General features: G+C 38.0%; 1 long non-coding RNA gene across 1 annotated transcript; it reads left to right on the top strand.

The window, feature by feature from the left end:
* Positions 1-1,463: 1,463 nt before the first annotated feature.
* Positions 1,464-4,175, top strand: LOC125269948. The gene is made up of 3 exons (XR_007185218.1): positions 1,464-2,035; positions 2,752-3,954; positions 4,131-4,175. It is a non-coding gene; the product is annotated as an uncharacterized LOC125269948 (long non-coding RNA).
* The last annotated feature ends 19,732 nt before the right edge of the window (positions 4,176-23,907 follow it).

Raw genomic sequence — 23,907 nt, 5'->3', positions numbered from 1 at the left:
TTTTAAACATGTGCAGTCTGTATAATGCATAAACACAACTTCATTCTTTATAAATCTCTCCAACAGTGTAGCATTAGCCGTTAGCCACAGAGCACAGCCTCAAACTCATACAGAATCAAACGTAAACATCAAAATAAATACTTTACTCACATAATTCGAAGCATGCATACAGCATGCATGACGAAGATCTTGTAAAGATCCATTTGAGGGTTATATTAGCTGTGTGAACTTTGTAAATGCACTGTAATATAGTCGAGAGCTCGTGTGGCAGGGAGCACGCCATTTAAAGGGGCAGCGCTGCCAAAATTAGGGTATAGTTAATGATGCCCCAAAATAGTTAGTTAAAAAAATTATAAAAAAATAATCTATGGGGTATTTTGAGCTGAAACTTCACAGAAACATTCAGGAGACACCTTAGACTTATATTACATCTTGTGAAAAAGCATTCTTGGGCACCTTTAAATTAATTCCAAATAAACAAAACTAGTCCTAAAGAACTGCATTATCAGTTACCATCATACAAGACTTCTTGTATTTCATTTAATTATGTTTTGACAATATATACTTCTTTATTATTTATGCAAAGCTAAAAGTCCAGAGGAGGTCATCAGCCGCTACCATCAAGTCCTCAAAATATTCAGGAAATGTCAGAGGCTTTCGATGGACACAATGTTGACAGAGACACCATTGCAGCAACAGTACCAGCACCAATAGCAGAGCTTCAGATTGCAGAGCCAAAGACCTACAGCACCCTGGTGTTCGATCCAACTATGGAAACATTGCTTGCTTTTGCAAAAAGATGTGCCAGTAGTGTTAATCCTGGAATTAAAAGTCAAAAATTTAAGATTGATCATCACACAAACTATTGGCCCTCTGACTTGTCAATCACTGCCATGACGTTCCTTGTGAGAGACGGCACTGTATGCAATGTTTTTGTCAGGAGTAACAACTGCAGATTATGAGTTACCTGCGGTGAGTCCGACATAATGAATCCACTAACACGACACAGCGAATGCCGCTGGTAAACAAACACTTGTGTTCCAATACTCGTGCATGAGTTTTGGGAGGCGTTCCCTCGAAATGAGCTGTGAAGGAGGGGGGTTGTGCTTACACATGCGCTCATTTCAAAAACTCACTAAGGCCGGGTTCACACCGCAAGCAGCAGCAGAGCGGAAGCAGCGCGTATTTTTTCGGCGCCCATGTTAACAGATGAGAGCGTTCACACCGCACGCAGAGGCTGCGCGGCAGCGCGGAGCAGGAGCAGAGCAAAAGCAGCAGTGCTGCGATCGTTTCGGCACTGGGTCTATTTTTGCTGCGCTGCTAACGCTCAATTAAAGTGAAAGTACACCTTTGATGGACAAAATAAATATGATTTCACACAAAAAGTGCTCAAAATGCACAAAATAAGCACATCTAGTGTGTTTTAACAAGAACTGGAGTATAAAAACTGGAAAAATGTATAAAAGATAAAGTGACAATGCTAAATGATCATGGCCAAAATACACATGTATTGACACGATATAAGTAATTTTCCCCAAAATTTGCATTAACGATATCTACCGTGTTTTGAGCAAATGACATTAAAAATGCATGATATTTAAATTCACAATTTTTTCAATTTTTTTTCAATTTTTTTTTTTTTTACAAAATCTGTCAAAGTACTTACAGTTCTATCCAAAAACAAACTTTTTGGCCGAAATACAAAAACAACTTTAAATAATTTATACTGCTAGTTTAGCCTTAGAGATTTATTTATATTTAGTAGTAGTAGTCGTATTCTTATAACTAGGCCTATATATTGGCAGAAGAATGGATGTCGTGCTGACATCATGCTGACAATCATAAACAACAGCACGTGGTGTCACAGGCAGTGGTCTTCAGAGTGCACCTGGAAAGACAACAATGGACGAAACACGTCTCATCGTGGAAGTTGAGAAACATCAAGTTCTTTATGATCCACACAATGTACTTTACAAAGACTTGCAAGCGAAGGAAAAAGCATGGGATGAAGTTGCAGCGGCTCTTGGTGCAGATGGTAAGTAATTTTATAGTGTTTTTGACGCTTTCGCTGGCACACGAGCAAACAACTCAATATAGATATGCAAATTGCATAGACAGATTAATATAGGCCTAGCACACATAGCTACAGTATAAACATCTATGATCTGCATCTATTTTTTCTATTTTCGAGAGTTTGCTCATTTACATTGTCTCTAATAAGAAGTTTGCTGTATAAATTTATGAATTATCTATAAGCTGTTTATAATGGGTAATGTATGCATTTGATGTGTCAGATATTCTGTGTATCAACATATAAAAGACTTTTTCATTGAGGTAAGAACTAATGTTAAAAATATCAAAAGGTAATATATAATAAATATAATTCAGATAATAAATTCAATACAAAACATGTCTAAGTACTTACATTTATAGGTTCACCACAACCTCAAAAGTCTGCCACTTTCCTCTAATACATTGGAATGTTCAGCAGTAAACGTGTTGGCTTTGGCTACATAAAACCAATGTGTAAAATTGTAGCCTCATTGTAGTTTTCAAGAAAAAACAAATTGATTCAATTGGAACCATTTATTTACAATTTTTAAATTACACATAGCAAGCACACAAATAACAAAAGCAGGTGATACATACGTATATAATAAGTAAATGATGATTTCAAGATAAGCAGGAAGTCAGGCTATGAACCATTTGCAATACACAGAATTTAAAACATTGTATTAAATTGGTTTTCAGGATGTCCTTTGGTAAATTTGCTTGCAAATAAACCCTACACCATATTGTCCTGCCAGGACACTCTACCTTCAGGGGAGCTGAAAAATGTGCAAATTTTTTCCCGCACATCGTAAGCCTCTCTGCATCCCCTATTTCCACCCATGTTTGTAGCAGGTGCTAGCACTTCCCCTCTCTCTTCTGCCTCATCCAGCCACCTTTGATTGTCCGATGGGTTTGTAAGGAAGTTGTGAAGAATGCAGGCTGCAGTTACAATAGAGTCAGCATTGTCTGGCTTCACGTTGATCCGTGTATGGAGTACCCTCCATCTGGATGAAAGAATGCCAAAGGCACATTCTACAACCATTCTTGCTTGTGACAATCGGTAATTGAATATTTGTCTCCATCGTGGGATTCTGTTCCCTGGAAAAGGTCTCATCAAATATGTTTTCAGTGGGAATGCAGCATCACCCACCATGGTGTATGGCATTGGGCCTTGTACACCAGATCCAGATACAGGCAAAGAGCAGTCAGCAGGGACAGACAAAGTTTTGGCCTCCATGCCTCTCCCGAGAGCAGAACCACTGAACACTCCACCATCACTTGTTCTGCCGAAGTCTCCGACCTGTACAAATGTAAATCTGTACTCTGCATCTGCTAGTGCAAGAAGAACTATTGAGAAAGTTCTCTTGTAATTAAAAAAACAAGCTACCAGAATGTGCAGGTGACATAATGGTAACATGTTTCCCGTCAATAGCACCTAGGCAGTTTGGGAAGTTCCATTTTTCCCAAAATTTGGATGCTATGGCTCTCCACATGTGCTCTGTTGGTCTAGGGAACTGTGATGCCATCATTTGCTCCTCAATTGCTCTACAAGTCATATGGACAGATTCAGCAACGGTGCTTTTCCCTAGACTGTACTGGAAGGCCAGGCTGGTGAAGCTCTCTCCAGTTCCCAGAAATCTGTTAAAGACAAATAAATATAACAAGTTTTTTTCCCCCTGTATAACATATGCAGTATATATACATGTATAAATTCTCTTGTTAATACACGTTTATGTGTTTTACAGTGAACGACTGTAAGCGAAGATGGAAGTTGTTGAGAGATGCTTTTAACAGAAACAAGAAGCAAAAAAAATTGCCCAGTTGTTCTGCAGGTGGCATAATCAGGGAATGGAAGTACGATAGAGTAATGTCATTTCTGTTGCCATACATGCAGCCTAGAAGGTTAGTATGTCACTTGTTGACCTCATATCTTACTCTATTTATTTTTTTATTTTATGGACTGTTATTACAAAATATTGTTTCAGTGAGAATGAGTACATTATTATTTGTGTGTAATCTAAAAAAATACATACGAGTTGGTGGCAATATATTAATATAATATATTTTTTAATTTGTAGTTCCAGACACACTTTGCAGAGTGAGCCGGAACCTCTGGACATGACACTGGCTGAGGAGGATGAGTCAGAGTTGTCTGAACTCACTACACCTTTCAGTCCCCTTCCTGCCATACAGAGGCCTGCAACCCCATTACTGGCAGGTGAAAGATCAGCTACCCCCACACCACTGCCAAGCACCTGCACACCACAAATAACAGCTCACAGAGCTGACACCCCTACCCCCACCCCTACCATATACATCCCAGGGTTCAAGCTCTGGTGACTGACAGTCAACAACACAAACAGAAACGGAGAAGAACAGTTTCTCCAACTACAACTGAGCAACAGTTATTGGACATAATAACACAACCCACTACTCCTGCACCACCAAATGTTCCCAGACAGGAGGACGAAATGTATTATTTTGCCCTCAGTTTAGTTCCAAAACTGAACCGGCTGCTTCCCAGAAACCGTACCAGGGCACAGATACAGATAATGACCTACCTGGCTGACCTGGAGTTAGAAGATGATGGTCAGAGGCAACAAGCAACAGTAACCCACACAGTGTATCATACCAGAGGTCGCCAGCACCCACAATCATCTGGATTTCAGCCTATTCACCCCACACCCACCTATCAAGAGGAACAAACTCATCACCCCCAACATATCACACCTCCCCCAATCTTCACCATGCCTGAACAGCATTCCTCTGTTTACCATCAACTGTAGTAATACAGTTTAACATTACAATGGTTTTAATTTATTTTATCCAACCATATGTTGTAAATAGTTCAGCAGTTTTAATGTAATAGTTTTTTGAAGGGTTATTTTTGTACTATTTTTCATGTAACCATGAACCATTTCCCATGTAATTTTTCATGTTTTATAACATTCTGCATGACTTTGTTGTGATTTTTGTTCAATTTACTTAATAAATCCTTTTTATTACTTGATGCACCCAAGTCAAGTTATTACTAGTGCAATAAATGTTTAACTAACTTATTCAACCAAAAAGTAAATGTATACATTCATATTTACAAATACATACATTAATATTTGCCCTAGACTTTATTACTAACATGTTGATCTTACCTCAGTGTAACTGCAAGTCGTTGCTTAGGTTCAATGGACTGCCTGTAGTTTGTTGTTTGCCTTGTAAGGTGGCCTCCAATCAGGGAAAGTATGTCATCCATTTGTTCTGCACTCATCCTGAAGTACTTTAGATGCCGGCCATGGTCAAGACGCAGTTCAGCGACGAGATGGTAATATGCACCATATTCTCTCCTACGTCGGTTCATGGGATGAACCCAAAGTCTGCGTCTTTTTTGTAGTCTTCGTAATAACAAATATTGCGCGATGGCCTTCCTTCTATCAACAACACGTACTGCACGGAAAACAAAGACAGCAAAACAAAGATGCAACAAAAGTTACAATGAAATTATTAATTAAAAAAAGCTTCTTGCCAAGTCTTTTTTTTTTTATGTATTTGAAATGGAAATAAAGCAATGCGAACTTACCCATTATAGAGCACTCTGTCCAAAATCCGCTGTTCAGTTGCACGCTGCAAACGCTGCCAGTGTGAAAGCAAAATAGCCGCGCGCTGCTTCCGCTCTGCCTACCTGCTGCTAACGCGCTGCTTCCGCTCTGCTGCCGCTCGCGGTGTGAACCCGGCCTAACAGTCTTTGGTTTCTCAGTCGACAAAAACATCCTCTATAGCACCATTTAGCTAATATCTTGGTTAAATAAAAACAGCTAGCTTATACTTAGCATGTAAATTGCTAAGTATAGCAATTTTTAATAAGTAAAATTTTTAATAATAAGTAAAATTTGTTAAAGGGCACCTATTATGCCCCTTTTTACAAGATGTAATATTGGTCTTGGGTGTCCCCAGAATGTATTTGTGAAGTTTCAGCACAAAATACCCCACAGTTAATTTATTATAACCATTTGAAAATGTCATTTTTGGGGCCTGTTTTAAAAAGAGCTGTTTTGGTGTGTACCACCTTGAATATAAATGAGCTGCATATCCCCGCCCTGCCTTTGGATGAGGGCGTAACTTACATACCTATGGCAATAAACTGTCGGTAGAAGCAGAATGGCTGAAAGTGAGAGACCCGCTGTTTTGTATGGCATTCAGCCGTACATGTTTGAACCGGAATCAGACCCAGATGATGAAGAGACTCTGGCAGAAGAAACACAATTGAGAATGGAGCAGGACGTCTCTGAATGGTTATTTGATACATTTATGTACTTATAGAGTTTTAATCGCGTCCCCTTTGCAATTATGGATGTGCAACACACACACTGTGATAACGTTCGCGCAATTTTCTGAAACTACAAACACAAATACTGTGATAACGTTTGCTAAGTACAAACGAAATTATATTTAAACACTATACAAACAAGGTTTAAATTATATACACAGACATTCTACGACGACGACAACAACTTTAGATGCATTTGTTATTGAATTGGCTGACATGGACTGAAATGACTATTTGCTCAAAAAACATTAAATACACTTACTTCTTCTGGAGGTGACGTTGGATCGCGAACAGTAGGCAACGATCCACACTTGAGGATTAACTTTGAAGCAAGACCTGCTTTGAATTGACCCTCGTTCTCAAAACAGTCAGTCAAAAAATGATTCGCGCAAACATAAACGTATTTTGGAATTTTGAGTGGCGCCTTTCCTTCGTAAATAAAATCCATCCACTGCGTTTTCAGTGGCTCTGATGTCGGAGGTAAGTGAAAACTACTATGTTCATTATTACATCCCACAACAGAACACTTATGTTTCTTAGGAGACATTACCGGCTGTCGTTGAAACAATGGAGGATGGTTGACCGATCACCGAGGGCGAGGTCTATGCCAAAACCAGATTGTCAATTAAACCACGTGGGTGGGGCTAAGCGCAATTCTACGTCACAGTGAGAGCAATCTTAGAACAGGGCGTTCTGAGACAGTGCTTATGAATTATTGAGATTGTAAAAAAACCACTGGGTGGATTTTTCTCATTCTAGGGTGGTTTTGCTCACACACTGCCAACACACATTTATGGTCAAACACCATGTAAAAGTGAATTTTGCATAATAGGTGCCCTTTAAAACATTGACCACTATTGAGAAAATCATATACAGAGCTTTTTAATTAAAAATCAAAAAGTCAGAACTCACCTCTTGACCTTCCAAACCACTCCAGAGATGACACTGCAACTTCCTGGTTGAGTGTGGACCTCTTCATCATAACGATGTCTAAATTATTGCCTGTTCAAAATATAGATTGTAATGTCACACTATATGACACCTATTTTACAGACAAAATGTATTTGGCCAGAACTTGCCTAAAAATCATGCACAGACATCAACACTTTCTGTGCCAATTAAAATGCCTAATTCTGTTACTTATTGTCATATTAGTAAGGTCACACATAACCCATACAGTCACACCATATGACAATTTTGATATTTAGATAAATTAAGTAGAGGTCTTTATACACCAACTAAAGCTATGATATGGTGTAATAATATCTTTTCAGAGGAACAACATAAAGATATGTATTTTAAACAAATATCCATTTTTATTAGTGTCTGGGGTCACCTGAGACTAATATCTTGTAAAAATGGGCATAATAGGTTCCCTTTAAGGTGTGCAGTTCCAGTGTTTATATCACTGATGATAACAACATCGCTATCTTTACTGGAGAGGGTGGAATTTTTAGCAGTATTGATGTTGTTCAAAGAGGACACAAAGAAGTTCAGTGGATATAAGTGCTAGATCCATTGCTGGCTGAGGATCTGTGCGCTTTGCATTTCAATGACCTAGTGTGGACACTGGTTTTCTTCGCAGGCTTCTTTGTCTGCACCCTGGGTCAGTATGACAAAACAAAGTAAAAAAAAAAAAAAGTTAAACAAACATTGTTTTATCCATGGGAGCAGTATTATTAGACAATTTTGGTTGGTGTTTTTGTGGTATAATGAAAATTGAAGAATTTAGCAAATGGTAAATGTCACAGTAATTACCAGTTCACTGTCAGTTTTCTAATAATATATTTCTTTAACTTGTATGGCAGCCCGAATTATTGAATCCAGAAATATACTTTGAGACTTTACACCATAATTTTACATTGCATTTTCCCTAAGCTATAGTATGGAAGGATATTCCGGTCTTTATTCAAACGGAATCACATTGTATTTGCAATTGCGTTTTCAATTTGTGGAGGCATAAAATATGACAATCCAAACGCAATTGCAAATCATGCATTAGAGTTTGCATTTTCGTTTATGTGAACGCACAATGATTGCCAAATTTCAAATGGAAAAGAAAAGTCCATTTGCAGCTAAATTAGCTAAAGTAGTTTAATAGGTGCCCATTGTGGGGTTCATAAAACTCTTGATGCCATAAGCAAGATTTTTTATTGGCCAGGGATGTCTGTGGACATTTAAAAATGGGTAAGTGCAATAGTGTGAATTCTTATTCATGTGTTCATAGATTTCATTAACTATCAAAACTGAAAGTCCACACATATTTAGGTAACACACTGTGAAGTTTGCCAGAGGAAAAAGACTTCTCTTAAAGAGTCATGAAAACACATTTTTTGATTAGTGAATAGATATGTATAGGCTGCATATCATTGAAAACACTAAAGGTACTCATTAATTTTATTTATAAATTTGAAATTAGCTATTTTTATATTTTTAGAGTGATTTCTGTCTTCTGGTTTGAAAAGCAAAGTCAGAGCAACGTCACAAAATTTGACGTCATCGTGTACTACCGGCACGATCCGGAGTGCTGCAGTATGGCTCCAGTATGGGCTGGTCGAACATGCTGACGTCAACAGTTTCTACATTTATTCATGACTTAAAGCTCATTCAATCCAATCACTGCGCTGTAGTATGCATAAGATTATATGAAGAGTTTGGTTCCAAAACGCAATAACTCCATTTTGATTATTTTGAGTAAAAAGGTGTTTTCTTTACCAAGTAAGTGGCAAGATGAAAACCCCTATTTTCTGTTTCAAACTTTCAGATAGCATCTTTTGGATATAAAAACATTAAAAATTCAAATCTACATTTTGATTTTAAAATAAAAACGTATTATTTTTTTTCCCAAAATGCAATAAATCCATGACACTTTTTTTTTTCAAAATGCAATTAATTCGTCAATATAAAAGTTATTTTTCATTTTGAAAATACACAACAAAGTAAGTTGATTCACATATATGACAGAGTCTAAACTTTGCCAATATTTATCTTATATTCAGCCATTTTACTAAAAATACATTCAACCGTCGCTCCCAAAATGGTCATCTTGTTAATGTTATGAATTATTTGTCATTACCAATTAAAGAGTATCTGGCGCCACCGCACGGTTAAATAAACACACTTTTTTTCTGCGTACATTGGTATTAAAAACGGCTTTTAAAAAAGCCTTTAATGTTTACAGTGCGTGGAATGGTGCGCTGTGATTGGTTGAGAGCGGATATATCACGTTCTGCAGAAAAAGGAGACTGGCGTTTGTCGCGTTTTGGGAAGAAAGGGAGAAAACATGACAGAATAACACGACGGATATCGCATTTTGCGCAAAACTAATAAATGAGTTTTCAATACCGACCAGATACAATACAGATTTTTTGAAAATGGCGTTTATCGCGTTTTGGAACCAAACTCTTCATATGTATTATACAGATAAATCTGGGCATGTGCGAAATACTTGGCATCAAGCGGAGTTTATGTGCTCCATACCATCCCCAAACAAATGGATTGGTGGAGAGACTTAATGGAACAATTCAGAAGTAAGAAACCATGTGCTTGTTTAATTGTACTATAAAAATATTGGTGTATGACTGAAAGGTGAACCATGTTTCTTTTGTCTCTTTTCTTTTACAGAACATTGAGCAAGCTTGTTGAAAAAAGGCCAAATACATGGTCTGATTATTTGGATGCAGCAATGTTTGGTCTATGAACCAAAAAACAATTGACCACAAACTTCTCCCCTGATTTTTTACTTTTTGGTCATGAGGCTAGGTATCCATGTGAGGTACCACACACACATGAGGTTTTTTTGAGGATTTTTTTTAAGTGAATTATATTCAACTTGACATTTAAAATTTTAATGCATCATTTTTCTCTTTAGATCAATGAAAGCATAGAGGACATGATTGCCTTTGAATCAATCTCGGAATCCATCAACCGGTGGGACAAGATTTAAAAAATTGTTCAGGACAACATGACATGGGGTTCAAACTAAAAGAAAAAAAAAAAGAAAACTACAGCAAGGAAAGCCCAGTGTCATGCAGGTTAGGGACAGAGTAATCAGGAGCCAGCAGAGAAAGGGTGGAAAACTAGATCCAGATTCACTAGGCCCGTTCACTGTAACAAAGGTAGATGGGAAAAGCATCAACCTTATATAAGACAATGGAAAAACATTGGTAGGGTAAACATTCACCAATTGTTACACTTTTTAGAAGATCCCCAACTAAAACGTTCTAAAATCCCAACTGTCACAACTACATCCCTCCCTGCCTCTGGCAAATGATACCATTTCAGCCACTGCCCAGCCCCCTTCTCTTCAAACACCCTTCACAGTCATCCATCTAGATACTTTGCCAATCACACAAGTTTTCCATCACCATTTAACAGTTCCCGTTAATGTGCCTATTTTCATGACTCATCCTCATCAGACTACCTACACTGAAACCCAAAGACACTACACTTGTCATCAAGCGCCTGCTGCCATACCTGCCTCCCAACCTACAGACTCCAAGCCTGCTGCTTCCCACACTGCTGCATCCAGTGCTGCCTTCCACACTGCTGCCTCTCACACTGCTGCGTCCAGTGCTACCTCTAAGCCTGCTGCTTCCCATACTGCTGCGTCCAGTGCTGCCTCTCAGCCGTAGACTGTAAAAAAAGATGGACGACGCGACGACGCTTCCTTCCATTGTATTGAACTGAAGCCAAAACGGACGCCGATGGGCACTGACACGTTACGCAAAAACGTCAGTTTGGAACCTGGGCATGCGCAGAAGGAATCGTCAGTGGAGCCCGGAGGCGGAGTCGTGGTATCAAACTTCCGCCCAGACGGCTGCGTCATTATTGATGTATTTTAAATAGGCTATATAAATTATACGTAATTTAAAATTCTACCTATAAAATAATAGGTTATTCTGTTTCTAGAGCAATAATATTTTTGAAACAGCAAATTCAGTAGATAAACTCAATATAATATGCCACTAGAAACAACTCTAAAATGTCAGAAACGGTCCTGCCATTTTAAATAAAAGGTTTAAACTAATGTTACAGGAGATCGATTGCTGTAGACAGTGCTCTATAACTAATTAGAGTAGGCTATCATTAGTTTTATCCTGCTAATTATCATTTTATACCCATAAAAATAATTAGTAACTGCCAGATAACGATCACCTGCTTTTTTCCGTCATGGCTAACGTTATGCGTGTTATCTTAACTAATAAAGTTTATTAATTCGCTTATGAAGCCCACACTTAACGTTACCGAGAAAAGCTCAGATATCCGTCAGATCCTGTAGGTCAGTTAGTACAGTTTACTGCTGAACAGCTCATTTTGCCGATGTGAAATAACACAGAAATTAAATAAAATTAAATAAAAAATAATAGTTATTTATTTATCTTCACTCTCCCCTCGAAGCCCCGACAGTCCTCAGACAAGCTGTCAATCAACTGTGAATCACGATGACGCCCCGTTTCTATAGCACCAAATTGCTAGCTAAAATCAAACTTATCACAAAAACGAACAATTGAATATAAATCAGCGTGATAACAACTACCTTAAATGACCAGAACCATCTTTCGGAAAATTTTATTTGAAGCATTATTTATTTTTATGTTTTAACTTAAGTCTCATTCGTCTGCATTGAGCGGGCGGGTTTATGACCTGTACTGCATCCAGCCTCCAGGGGGCGATCAAAGAGCCCGCAGCTTCACTTTTCAGAACGTATGAGGCACACCCGCTCTCAGCCTGCTGCCTCCCAGACTTCTTGAATGTATCAATTTTTAACTTCAAGGATAATTAAATGAAAATTAAACTACTTCTCTTTGGATCCATTTAGTGTTACAAGACATCTGGGCAGGCAAAGTAGGAGGAAGGCTCTGTAGCAAAATAGGTCCCTATAAATTGTTTACATTTTATCTTGAGCGCCTCAGGCCTGGGCAGATGCTTGAGAGTGAGGTCAGTGACTTCATGTTTGATTTTGTTCACAATTCCATAATAGTTAGAAAATTAGTTTTTGAAATTTGTCATACTGCCATATACATTAAAGTGTGGATATGATCTTCTGCTGGGGGCCATGAATGAGGGCAAAAACCACTGGACACTGCTGGATTGTTTCATTACATGACTTATGTCTTTAAATGTATATAAAAAATATAACCGCACACTCAACTTGCGAATAGTTTATTTACCCGTTTCGGCAAAAAGCCTTTGCAGAAACGGATAAATAAACTATTCGCAAGTTGAGTGTGCGGTCATATTTTTTATATACATTTGAATTCATCTCTCCTGACTGGCACCTCAGACGGTAGTGCGTTTGTTTCCTTTTTCTAAAAAATGACTTGTGTCTTTGTCTGTAAGACTTCTGTTTGTTTACAATTTAATAACAATCTTTTGGCAGATGATATATCCTCAAAAAGGAGGATAGTTTATTTGAACTCGTTAGGTGAGAGCAGCAGGAATGTTGTTCACTGCAGAAATGCTGTAAGGTGAGAATAAACGAACATGTGCATGGAATCTCATCATGTGATAACATTTAAAAATATTTTTCCCACTATCCCCTTAAAAAAAGGGTGTTTCATGGACCGCAAGCGTTTCTATGACACCAAATGGGACTGTATAACATTACCACACAGCTTACAGGCTTACGGCAACTCATGTGGGGTAAACCATTTTAAGAGGAGGAGATCTTAATTTTGCATGCAGGGAATCTGATATTGCACTGATGCCGAATGACATTGGTCAATGCCTGCTAAAAGAATCAGGTCTTTTTCTTTCTTTTTTTTGCTTTAAATTTGGTTAATAGATGTGTCATGGCTATATGTATAATATTACCTCTATAAATTTGCTTATATGACTTAAATGACTTGTGCCTGGCTTGTGGGGATAAATATTCACATACACAGGGCAAAGTGGACACTTGGGTACATTGAACATAGAATATGATTTGCATTAAGATTTTACAGTAATCTGAAATAATTTTTGAAGATTAAATTATTGTGATATCTTTTTCAGATTCAATGTGACAGCTGCAGTGTGTGGTACCATTGGGACTGCATGAGCAGACCAAAAAGGAAGGCAGTCTTCATTTGTCCAGGGTACCAAGGGCGTTTCCCCATCTCCCCCACTTATTGCAATCCTTAAAGATTTCTTTTTAAAGATTCACAAAGATTTGTTTACGATTTGTCCTTTCACCTGTTAATAAAATTGTCACCAACATTACAGTATTGATTGCTATAGTTGTTAAACGTACAATATGTAATAATTTTGTCTGCTAGAGGTCACTAGAAGCCTATTTAAACAAAGGAGTAGCTTGATGACACCAAGTTTGAGAGCGGAATCTTGGGACATGTGGACTTCATCTCAACGGACGTTGCAAAAGAATAGGTATTGGAGTCGGGAAGAGATCATGTCCATGGATGGGATTATTAATGTTACTGTAGTATGAAGCAGAGCAGGACAGAGTGTTGTGGAGCTGAACGAGGCCGCTGGGGCAATTTCGCAACACACGGCTCACGAGCAGCAGAACTTATATTATGCAACAGTCGCAGGCGCCGCTTCCGTTTTTCCGGTCATGAGTATGAGGTAATGCAGCTCTGTTTATTATTAGATACATTTGAGTGTGTTAAAAAAGTTTAAACGTTACTCTGTGCGTTCGCTCGGCAGCTGCTGTGAGACACTGTTGCACACTGCAGTAAGATAGATCGATTTTAGAATATCATATTAAATGCTGGATGTCTTGTGTTGATAAATGGCATGCAATTCATTTTAAAACGTATTGTATGATGGAGAAAATTATGAATTACTGTTATAAAACTGCATCTGATTATGCTACGTTAGCTATTTGACAAAATAGTGTTTTTCTCTGAGGCATGGTAAAGCATGGTACTTGGCCTTGGTTAAAACTGCAATTTTCTCACGATTTACAAATAGTTGGAAACATTTGGGAAATTGTAAGTACTCAAGTGAACAAAATATGTAACTCTGGTCTAGTGGTTTTTGGATATTTTACTGCAAAAATATTACATATTTCACCTTTAATCCAAACTTTTTAATTTAATATTTAAAGGCTCTCTAAGCGATTCTGAGCGGAGTAACTTCCTGTTGACGTTCGAAGTGTTGTCAAACAAAACAGAGGCTAGCTAGACCCTCCCTCCTACTCCTCCTGGCCCTCCCCTCCGTGCTTCCTGAAACAGTCATGAATGTGCATTTAAAATGTAAGTAGCTTGCGTATTGACGTTGCTTGTTGGTTATTGGCTGGAGCATGTTTATTATGTTTTGTGGTCCAGGCGTGCAGTTTGTTTTTATTGCCGTTTTCGGAGCTTGTGGCGACTACAGAGACCGTGTTTTTTTACAGTGTGTTCAGGGGACAGGCAGCTAGCGGATAGTGAGGAGATGTTTGCTGTATGTGACAAAAAATGTTTTGGTCTAAAAACGCGTGACTTCGCTTAGAGCACCTTTAAAGGTGCCCTAGATTATGTTTTTAAAAGATGTAATATAAGTCTAAGGTGTCCCCTGAATGTGTCTGTGAAGTTTCAGATCAAAATACCCCATAGATTTTTTTTTATTAATTTTTTTAACTGCCTATTTTGGGGCATCATTATAAACGCGCCGATTTTATGCTGCGGCCCCTTTAAATCCCGTGGTCCACGCCCACAGAGCTCGTGCTTGCCTTGAACAGTGCCTTAACAAAGTTTACACAGCTAATATAACCCTCAAAATGGATCTTTACAAAGTGTTTGTCATGCATGCGGCATGCATGCGTCGGATTATGTGAGTATTGTATACTGTTTTATTGTTTACTTCTGATTCTGCATGAGTTTGATTGTGCTCCGTGGCTAACGGCTAATGCTACTCTGTTGGAGAGATTTATAAAGAATGAAGTTGTGTTTATGCATTATACAGACTGCAAGTTGTTTAAAAATGAAAATAGCGACAGCTCTCTTGTCTCCGTGAATACAGTAATAACCGATGGTAACTTTAACCACATTTAACAGTACATTAGCAACATGCTAACGAAACATTTAGAAAGACAGTTTACAAATATCACTAAAAACATCATGTTATCATGGATCATGTCAGTTATTATTGCTCCATCTGCCATTTTTCACTATTGTTCTTGCTTGCTTACTTAGTCTGATGATTTGGTTGTGCACATCCAGACGTTAATACTGGCTGCCCTTGTCTAATGCCTTTTATAATGTTGGAAATGTGGGCTGGCATATGCAAAGATTGGGGGCGTACACCCCGACTGCTACGTAACAGTCGGTGTTATGTTGAGATTCGCCTGTTCTTCGGAGGTCTTTTAAACAAATGAGATTTATATAAAAAGGAGGAAACAATGGAGTTTGAGACTCACTGTATGTCATTTCCATATACTGAACTCTTGTTATTTAACAATGCCAAGATAAATTCAATTTTTCATTCAAGGGCACCTTTAATAATTTTTCATGCTATGGAGTAGGCTTAAAAAATGTAATGGCACTGCTGTGATGGAAAACATCTTATTATTCATATTAGCTCCGCCCAGTGAAACCGAAAATCCCATAACATAAATCCCTTGCGTTCAACGGTTTGACAGAAAAATGTGTTGACCAGAAGATCAGGCCTTTTTATGTACAATTTTCATTTATTCTTGCAATGTAGAGGTCAATCTCCCAGCTGCTGCAAGAGGCGGCTGCAGCTCTGGAAAAATCAACATCAGTCGTGTCTCCATCTCCATCGAGTGTTCCTTCCCCAAGTGACGGTCAGAGTGAGGATTTATTATTATTTCATTTACATAATATTTCATGATTTAATTTGCATAATATATACGTTGACCAATAACCATAACTATTTCTCGAACCTATAACCATCCTGTCGGGATTTTGAAGCTGGGTATAAAGGCCCCAAATTTGACTTTTTATATAGAGTCCGGGAACTTGACATCAGCAAAGCAATGCACTCTGGGACTTTAGGTCAACGACAGTACAGTAGAGACAGGGAAATAGTGGAGGTAGATGTTAAAATTTATATTATACAGTTCAAAAAAAATATTAGAATGGTGACCGCTGGCTGTGTTATGAACTATCTGCATATACTGACCAGCATGGAAAACGGATGTGATAAGCCTTTATCTGACCGAGTTCTGCTGTGCTCCAATCACAAATCTTATGAAAATTCGATAATCTCTATTCATTTTTCACACAATATTAGCTGTTTTCATGCCTTTTGCACAACATTGTACCATTTTATGCTTTTCATCTTCAGAAAGATCTTTCTTCCTCCCCATATTGCATGAGAACTGTGACTTGCTTAATGTGGAACAACCTCTAAGTAGGGTTTCCATAGACCTGGCAAATTATTTTGTCTAAGATTGATACCAGTTATCTAAAAAGACATCGATAAATAAACAAACATTCATTTTCTTAGAAAAACTAAAATCTGAATGTTTATTGTACTGAAATCTTACTGATATGACATTTGCATAATAATTTGGAACGCGGTGTAGATACAATCGGATTTAAAAGTACAACTCCCAAAAATGCATCTACACTCAGCAACAGTTATGTTTTGTACGCTTTTGAAGCTTGGCAATTCAGAGGCGGCAATTGCTTGAATGGTGGGTGGGTTCACTATTATTCTTAACAAAAAAGTACAACAACAAAACAGTACAATAACAAACACGCATAAATGGGTGCTTTTACATTTTGCTTTGAAACCAAATCATCATCCATCGTCTTTTCAATCAAGAGTGAGGTAAAATGAGGTGAAATCTGACTCCTGCTGCGACTTTCTGAAAAATCAAAACGACGGTGGGGGGCGGTGCCATGGTCACGGTTGGCAAGTGATGTAACTGGTGTTGCTACTGAACACCGGTAACACCATTGATTGCAGCATAATAATACAATAGGCTAAGTTAAGCAATATCACACAAGCTGACTTCTGTCTCTCCAAGTATTGGCATGATTGCAAATATGGGCCTGTTTACACCTAGTCACTTCTACTGATCTGGTTTATCAAAGTGATTCCATTTACACATAAATGCATCTCAGCAAAATGGATATAGATCACATTTTCAATTCCCGCACCATATGCAAATTTAACGGAGTACATGTCAATGAAAGCAATATGAGCTGTGTTTTATTGATCAAATTTCAAAATCAAAGACCGCAATAGGAGACAGTGGCAACAGCACTGGTTAGATAATTTAGCTTCGCTGCTTTTAATGAAGATGATTGTGCGTTGAGCTTCTACGACTTAATTAATTATGTTTCATTTGCAGCAGTTTGTGCATTGGCTTTCTGAAGAGATCCTCATCTGCGGCGATACGTGATGCAGTATCGCTGTCAATGTCATATCTGACTATAACATGTTATTTAGCCTATAACACACTCTCTCACGTTTATTTTTTAGCATTTTTATGAGGAGTAAATTTACTTATGTGGTTTCAACAACCAGATGCATTTAGACTTGTTTAGTTTCGTCTGAGTGGTTTAAGTGGTCGGATTTAAATCAGTCTCAAATGTGTTTCGGAGAACATTTAGACCTGGTCTTTTCAGGATCGGACAGCAATCCAATCAGAGAAAACGCATAGAGTGACCAGGGGTAAACTGGCCCTGTGATACTGATCGTGTACAAAAGTCCAATAAACAAGCTGATATTAAGTGACTTAACATTTTAACCACAATACTGTCTGTTTTTGCTCTATTTCGTGAAAACAGTTTCAAACAAAGCCACACCAGAACTGTTGCGCATCTTCAAGCAATGGTGATTCCTGAATGAATCTGCGTTTGGAACAATTGTCATAATAAGTGTGAAATAATTTCCATTTGGAATCTGAAGTGGCTTTTTTTTTCACAGAATGAGGCAGACAGTATATTATTTTAAGGTATTCTCTATGCTATGTCAATTAGCATTGCATTATAAAAATACTTTATTCTTATGAAAATACTAGAGATTGCTTAAAGAACACAGATAAACCACATATTGTCACATTCTTGTGTTTATTGTCTTCATATTTAATAAGTCTTCTTTGTATTCAGCAAGGGATTTCCTGGAACATTGTGTTATTTTATTTCTTTGAGGCATATTTGGACTCTCTGCGTGAGGGCGCCCTCTGGCTTCCAGTATGAATTAATCATACACAATGTGGTTTTAGTGCTCCATAAAAATAAATAAATAAAATCACAAACCACACATAAACATAATTTTGTCAAAACTACAAACCTTTACATACATGCTGCTCAAATATTATTTTACCAGAGTTTGTGCTGAATACAGTGTAATCAGAATTTAGCCATGAAAATGTTACAAGTAACAGAAATAAGCAGGGCATGTCAAACCACCTCCAAGGCCCAGAAAACACCTCAGACCCCAGAAGGTTTCAATTTGTTTTTTAATCAATGATTCCAAGACTTGATTTGTAACATTGCATTCTCTTTTTACTTTTTTAGTTTTTGCAGAACACATAGTTCTGTGATATTTGCTTATTTAAGCTGATATGAATAACTATATTCAAAATTGCAACTATTTTTTCAAACACTGTACATTCTTAATGTCAAAACAAATATACACATACTTTTGCTCTCTTACAGACTCTTATATTCTACTTCTCTCATACACTGAATGTTTATGTGAAACAACCAAAAGAGGCTGTGAAAAGCGGGACCAGTGTCTGGCTGCAGCTTCCTGCAGTTCAGGCCTTTCGAAAGCTGCACACAGATTGTCAGGGACCTTCGGTTCATTCATCTGCTCCTGGTATGGGCCAGGGTTGAGAACAACATCTTCAAAAAGTATTTTCAACAGGGTAGTCCACATAGTTTAAAATAGGAAAATATTTTTTATTTGACAGTGTAAAATATAATGAGTAAAATAATACCCTACTGCTGTTGAATACCTCAAAAATTGTGTTATATAGAGTACAGCGGGGCTAAAGGCAAAAGCTCAGAAAAGCCCTCCAGGGCTCTGACTGGAACGTCCTCTCTGGTCATGTAGCAGGGAGCAGACAGTTCAGGAACAACCTCTGCGGTTGTGTCGAGACAAATGGACAGTTCTGGTACGACCTCTGCGGTCATGTCGAGGCAGACAGGAAACTCAGGGATGACCTCCGTGGTCGTGTCAAGGTAGACAGGAAACTCAGGGATGACCTCTGTGGTCATATCCAGGCAGACAGGAAGTCCATAGCCCACGAGGCTGGGTTCTGGGACCGTGGCAAACTCTGGAGTGGACTCACAGACTGAGGTGGACTCTGGACTGGACTCATAGGTTGAAGCAAGCTGTTCCGCCTCCACTCCACCTCACTCGGGGCTCTGTTACATGTGCCCTGGTCTGTGTTCATCAACTTGGTTATATGGACTCCATTTCCCACAATTCCCCATCTAGGAACTAATCACTCACTCATACCTGTTTCCCATCAGTGACACTTTATAAGCTGCACTCAAACACACACTCAGGGCTGAGTATTGTTTAGCCTTTCCGACCTTGTTTCCATGTTTCATTGTCCTTGCCTAGCCTTGCCTTTGTTTTTGACCCTGGACTGTTTTCCTTGTTTGATGATCGTTTGCTGCCTGTCTTCACCATGGATTACTGTCTTGGATTACACTTTTGCCTTGCCCTCCTGTATCTGTTTGCTGGTGTTTGACCTCTGCCTGTACGACTATGCTCATTTTAATAAAGCCTGCACGTGGATCCCCAACTCCGTCATCCAGTTCCCTTTGTTACAGTTTCATTATAAATATGGGTATTATCTCTAAGATGGATATCCAATTTGATATATTATATTTGCTATGTGAATCTAACCATGTCATGTCAAGAAATGGAAAAGTCAGCTATTCATTATCATGTTAATTATTGTGCCTTTTGCCCCAACAGCAGGGGTGCTTTTTACCCCAAATATCATACTTTTACATATTTTTCCATTATTGAAAAACTGTTGCTTGAATTACCTTGAACAAAACCTTGAATATCATGTTAGGCCATTAGAGACTACAGGTGGAAAGATATATATATGATTAAACATCCTCTGGTTCATATCAGAGAAGGATTTGGTGTACTTGTGCACTGTTCCTATCAAATAAACTCAAAAATAAATAATATTACATTTAAATGACACCAGTTTATACTACAGATTTAACTTAAATTCAATGCCTTATGTCAAAACGCTGACCCATAGCTGCCAATTTAGGAAAAGCTAGCTATCTTACCAATTCAGACTAATATTTAGCTAAATGACTTGCATGGTTTTATACAATGCTAAATCACCAGTGTGTGTCATAAATATTTTTAGACCTGGACAAATTTCCTTTGATGAAACAGCCATTACATCTGTTATGTTAAAATTTTACTTTACCAAGCCAAAAACCGTTTAAAGTAAATGAGTGACTTCAACTCCTCCCATGTGCTTCTCCTTTTCACACTCTGGCAGAAATGATGGGTGGTTCCAAAATATATGATCACATGACAATAAAAGTGTACTGTTACCAAGATACAGGGGGTGGGTCAACTTACCCACTGGCTCATCTTACCCCACTCTCCCCCAAGCCGATTGCTTTTGTGTGGTGAAGTTAGTTTTAGTTTTGTAAAATGGTTTTGTATAGCTTCAGAAATGTACATGCATGCATTTTACTCTTGAGACTGTATTTGTGACATTGACAAATGCAAATCATCTCATTTGTTAACACACGGGAAAGGTGACGGTAATGGCGAAATTTCTTGAGTACGTCTAGACCCAAACACCTGTCCATAATTCTGGAATCTCTCCCATAAAAAAAAAAAAAAAAAATGCAAAGGGCTTGACAGTGCAAGCATTTCACTCGCACTTCACTCGTTTCCAGATCCCTGACAGTGTGACGTCACAAAAGCCACCGTGTTGACTGACACTTAAGTTTGAACATAGAACCGCCCTGAGCACGTCGTTTACAGCGAGTCCACCATTACTGCACTGAGGTCTCCCAAGCGTTTTAGGTGTTCTGTAGCTGGATGGATTAATCCACATAGCTCTCTCCATTTACTCCCTAAAGACGAGGTGGATTAACTTGGTTTTCCAGGAAAATGCTCCCTCAGTTCTGCCGAAATTCATTTATGTCTGCGCAAATCATTTCACTCCGGACTGCTTAGTGAACGAATATCAATACAAAGGGACAATTCAAAACAGAGACTGTGCTAAAAATGTGCTACTCAAGGATATATCATATATATATACACAAGAAAAACTGTTCGTGATCCAGCTTACAGTCTCCAGAGTGATTCTGGATATGGCAGTAATGAAGGTGAGGGCACTTTATTACATTTCATCTGAGTTTATTTACGGGTATAACGTTTATTAAGCACCACTGGAAAGGCATTAGGTCTTTCTATATTCGTTTACTGTTAGTTGTAACGAGTGTTTCTGTGTACTTCTCTATGTATGTTGGTGACAATAATAGGCTACAAGGGAAAGATTGAGTTTATGGATAATATTTTAATGCACACTTGCAGTGTTTTATTAAGCTCTTACAGTGATTTTCTAGAGTGAAAACAGACGTGAAGCTCCGCCCTCTTAGGCCGAGCGCAGCAGCTTATTTGCATTTAAAGCGACCGCACTGAAACGGCTCGTTTTTGCTCAACCATTAAAAGTAGCAATTTTAACATGCTATAAAAATTATCTGTGGGGTATTTTGAGCTTCACATACACACTCTGGGAACATCAGAGACTAATTTTACATCTTGTTAAATAGGGCATAATAGGTCCCCTTTAAATCTAGGAATGGAAAAACAGGAACTGTGAAACAGCCTAATAACTAATGCTATTATTAAACTTAAAAGGTAAATGATTTCATAAGATAAATATGAGCACTGCACAAGGGTGCTGTTGCATGTTCTAGGCTCGCGGTTTCAGAGCAGGGCACAATTAATGAATCGCCCGCATTTATGGCAAGTGACCTCATCATGTTTAGATTGTAATATGTTGAAGACAGTTGTAAGAGTGCATATTTTATATCCTTCTCTGTTTGAATGAGCAGCCAACATTGGAAAAGCATAAAAGTTCTTTTGAACTTTTTTTTCCGTGTTAAAGAAGCACTCGAGTATGTTTTACAATAGAAAAAAATGGTCACAATTTCTGTTTCATGTGGGTTCATGAGTTGATGCAAAGCTAATAATAAATAAAATTAAATAATTTTAAAACAAAAACAAATCAAAACAAAACACTAAAGTCATTTGTTTATTTGCTTACCTGCATATGACCATCAATTGATATCAGTGATGTTAGACTGAAATAACTTCAGGGGCGTTTTCACATCAGTGCGAAAGAAACTCAAAATAATTTTGGTCATCAGATAAGTGTTATTCGAAACTGTTAAGTGTCTATTTTTATTTGTGTACACTCACAAAAATAACAATTTTTTAGTTTTTTTGCAAAATAAAGAAAAACAGGATGAGCGTTCTACCGTCTTTCTCTCAGTGAAGTCCATTCTGAAACGCGTTTAAAAATGAGTTTGTATATGTAAGGAAGGAAGAGGACAGGGTCGGCTTGACTACTGACTGCTTTTATTAATATTTTCAAAACAAAGGGTGAGCAGACAGGCACAAAAACGGTCACAAAATAATAGTTTCAGTTCACAGCAGATGAGCTCCAGTCTGTGTGTGTGTGTGTGTGTGGCAGCCAGTAGTCCTTCTCTCTCTCACTCGCTCCTGCTTCTCCTGGCATTTTATACTCTCTCCACGCCAATTACTGAAATAAGAGACAGGTGTTCGTTTTTTGCGCTTAACCCACTCACTCACCGTGCATCTCCTGTCTCTCTCTCCCGCTACAGACTTCGCTGAACCACACCCCCTTGCCACAATCTCTGTTTATGTAATCCTTATAAAACCAATGAGCGGTACAATCATCCCCATCTGAGCACATTATTTTTAATGTGACCACACACACACACACGCAGCAAGCCAATTCACAGGCTAATTGTCCATGTGAGGCACGCTAACTGTAAACTGCCCCCATCACCTCGATAAACAAACATCAAGCTTCATCATTCCTCTGCTTTTCATCGAGTTTGGAATATGCACTATGAGGAATAAGCCTTGAATTTACCTCAGAAGAAGAAGAACATGATTGATCCAGCTGAGGTAAGTTATTTATTCTCACTTACATTAGTTAACGTGTTATTGTTACATAAACTTGTACACATTTTACTAGTTGAACTTTTGCCAGACTAAAATGTGTGAAATAGAAGGAAACATGTTGAAATATGAATTATAGGTGGGTAGGTAAATACTAAATAAATATAAATGTATGAAATGAGAATGAGAATGTTTTTATGCTCTATAAAATAAAACAGTACAATATAAAGCATGTTTACAATGTAACATGATGAATGTTAGTATGTTTAGACAGTGTTTACTGTGAAATGCTGTTCAGGAATATCTGCTCAAATACAGACGTTTATAATGCCGTTTAACAATATTGTTTCATAGAGTAAATGGTCTCTGTAAGCGCTGTGAGTTTGAGTCACTTACGATGTGCATTTGAAAACATTACGTTTTTACTCCAGACTCACTTCATAACAGCATAATTGTTTGAAATAACTTCCATTTGG

This window comes from Megalobrama amblycephala, linkage group LG6 (assembly GCF_018812025.1).
Source record: "Megalobrama amblycephala isolate DHTTF-2021 linkage group LG6, ASM1881202v1, whole genome shotgun sequence".
NCBI lineage: Eukaryota > Metazoa > Chordata > Actinopteri > Cypriniformes > Xenocyprididae > Megalobrama > Megalobrama amblycephala.
This window is presented reverse-complemented; position numbering and strand designations above follow the sequence as displayed.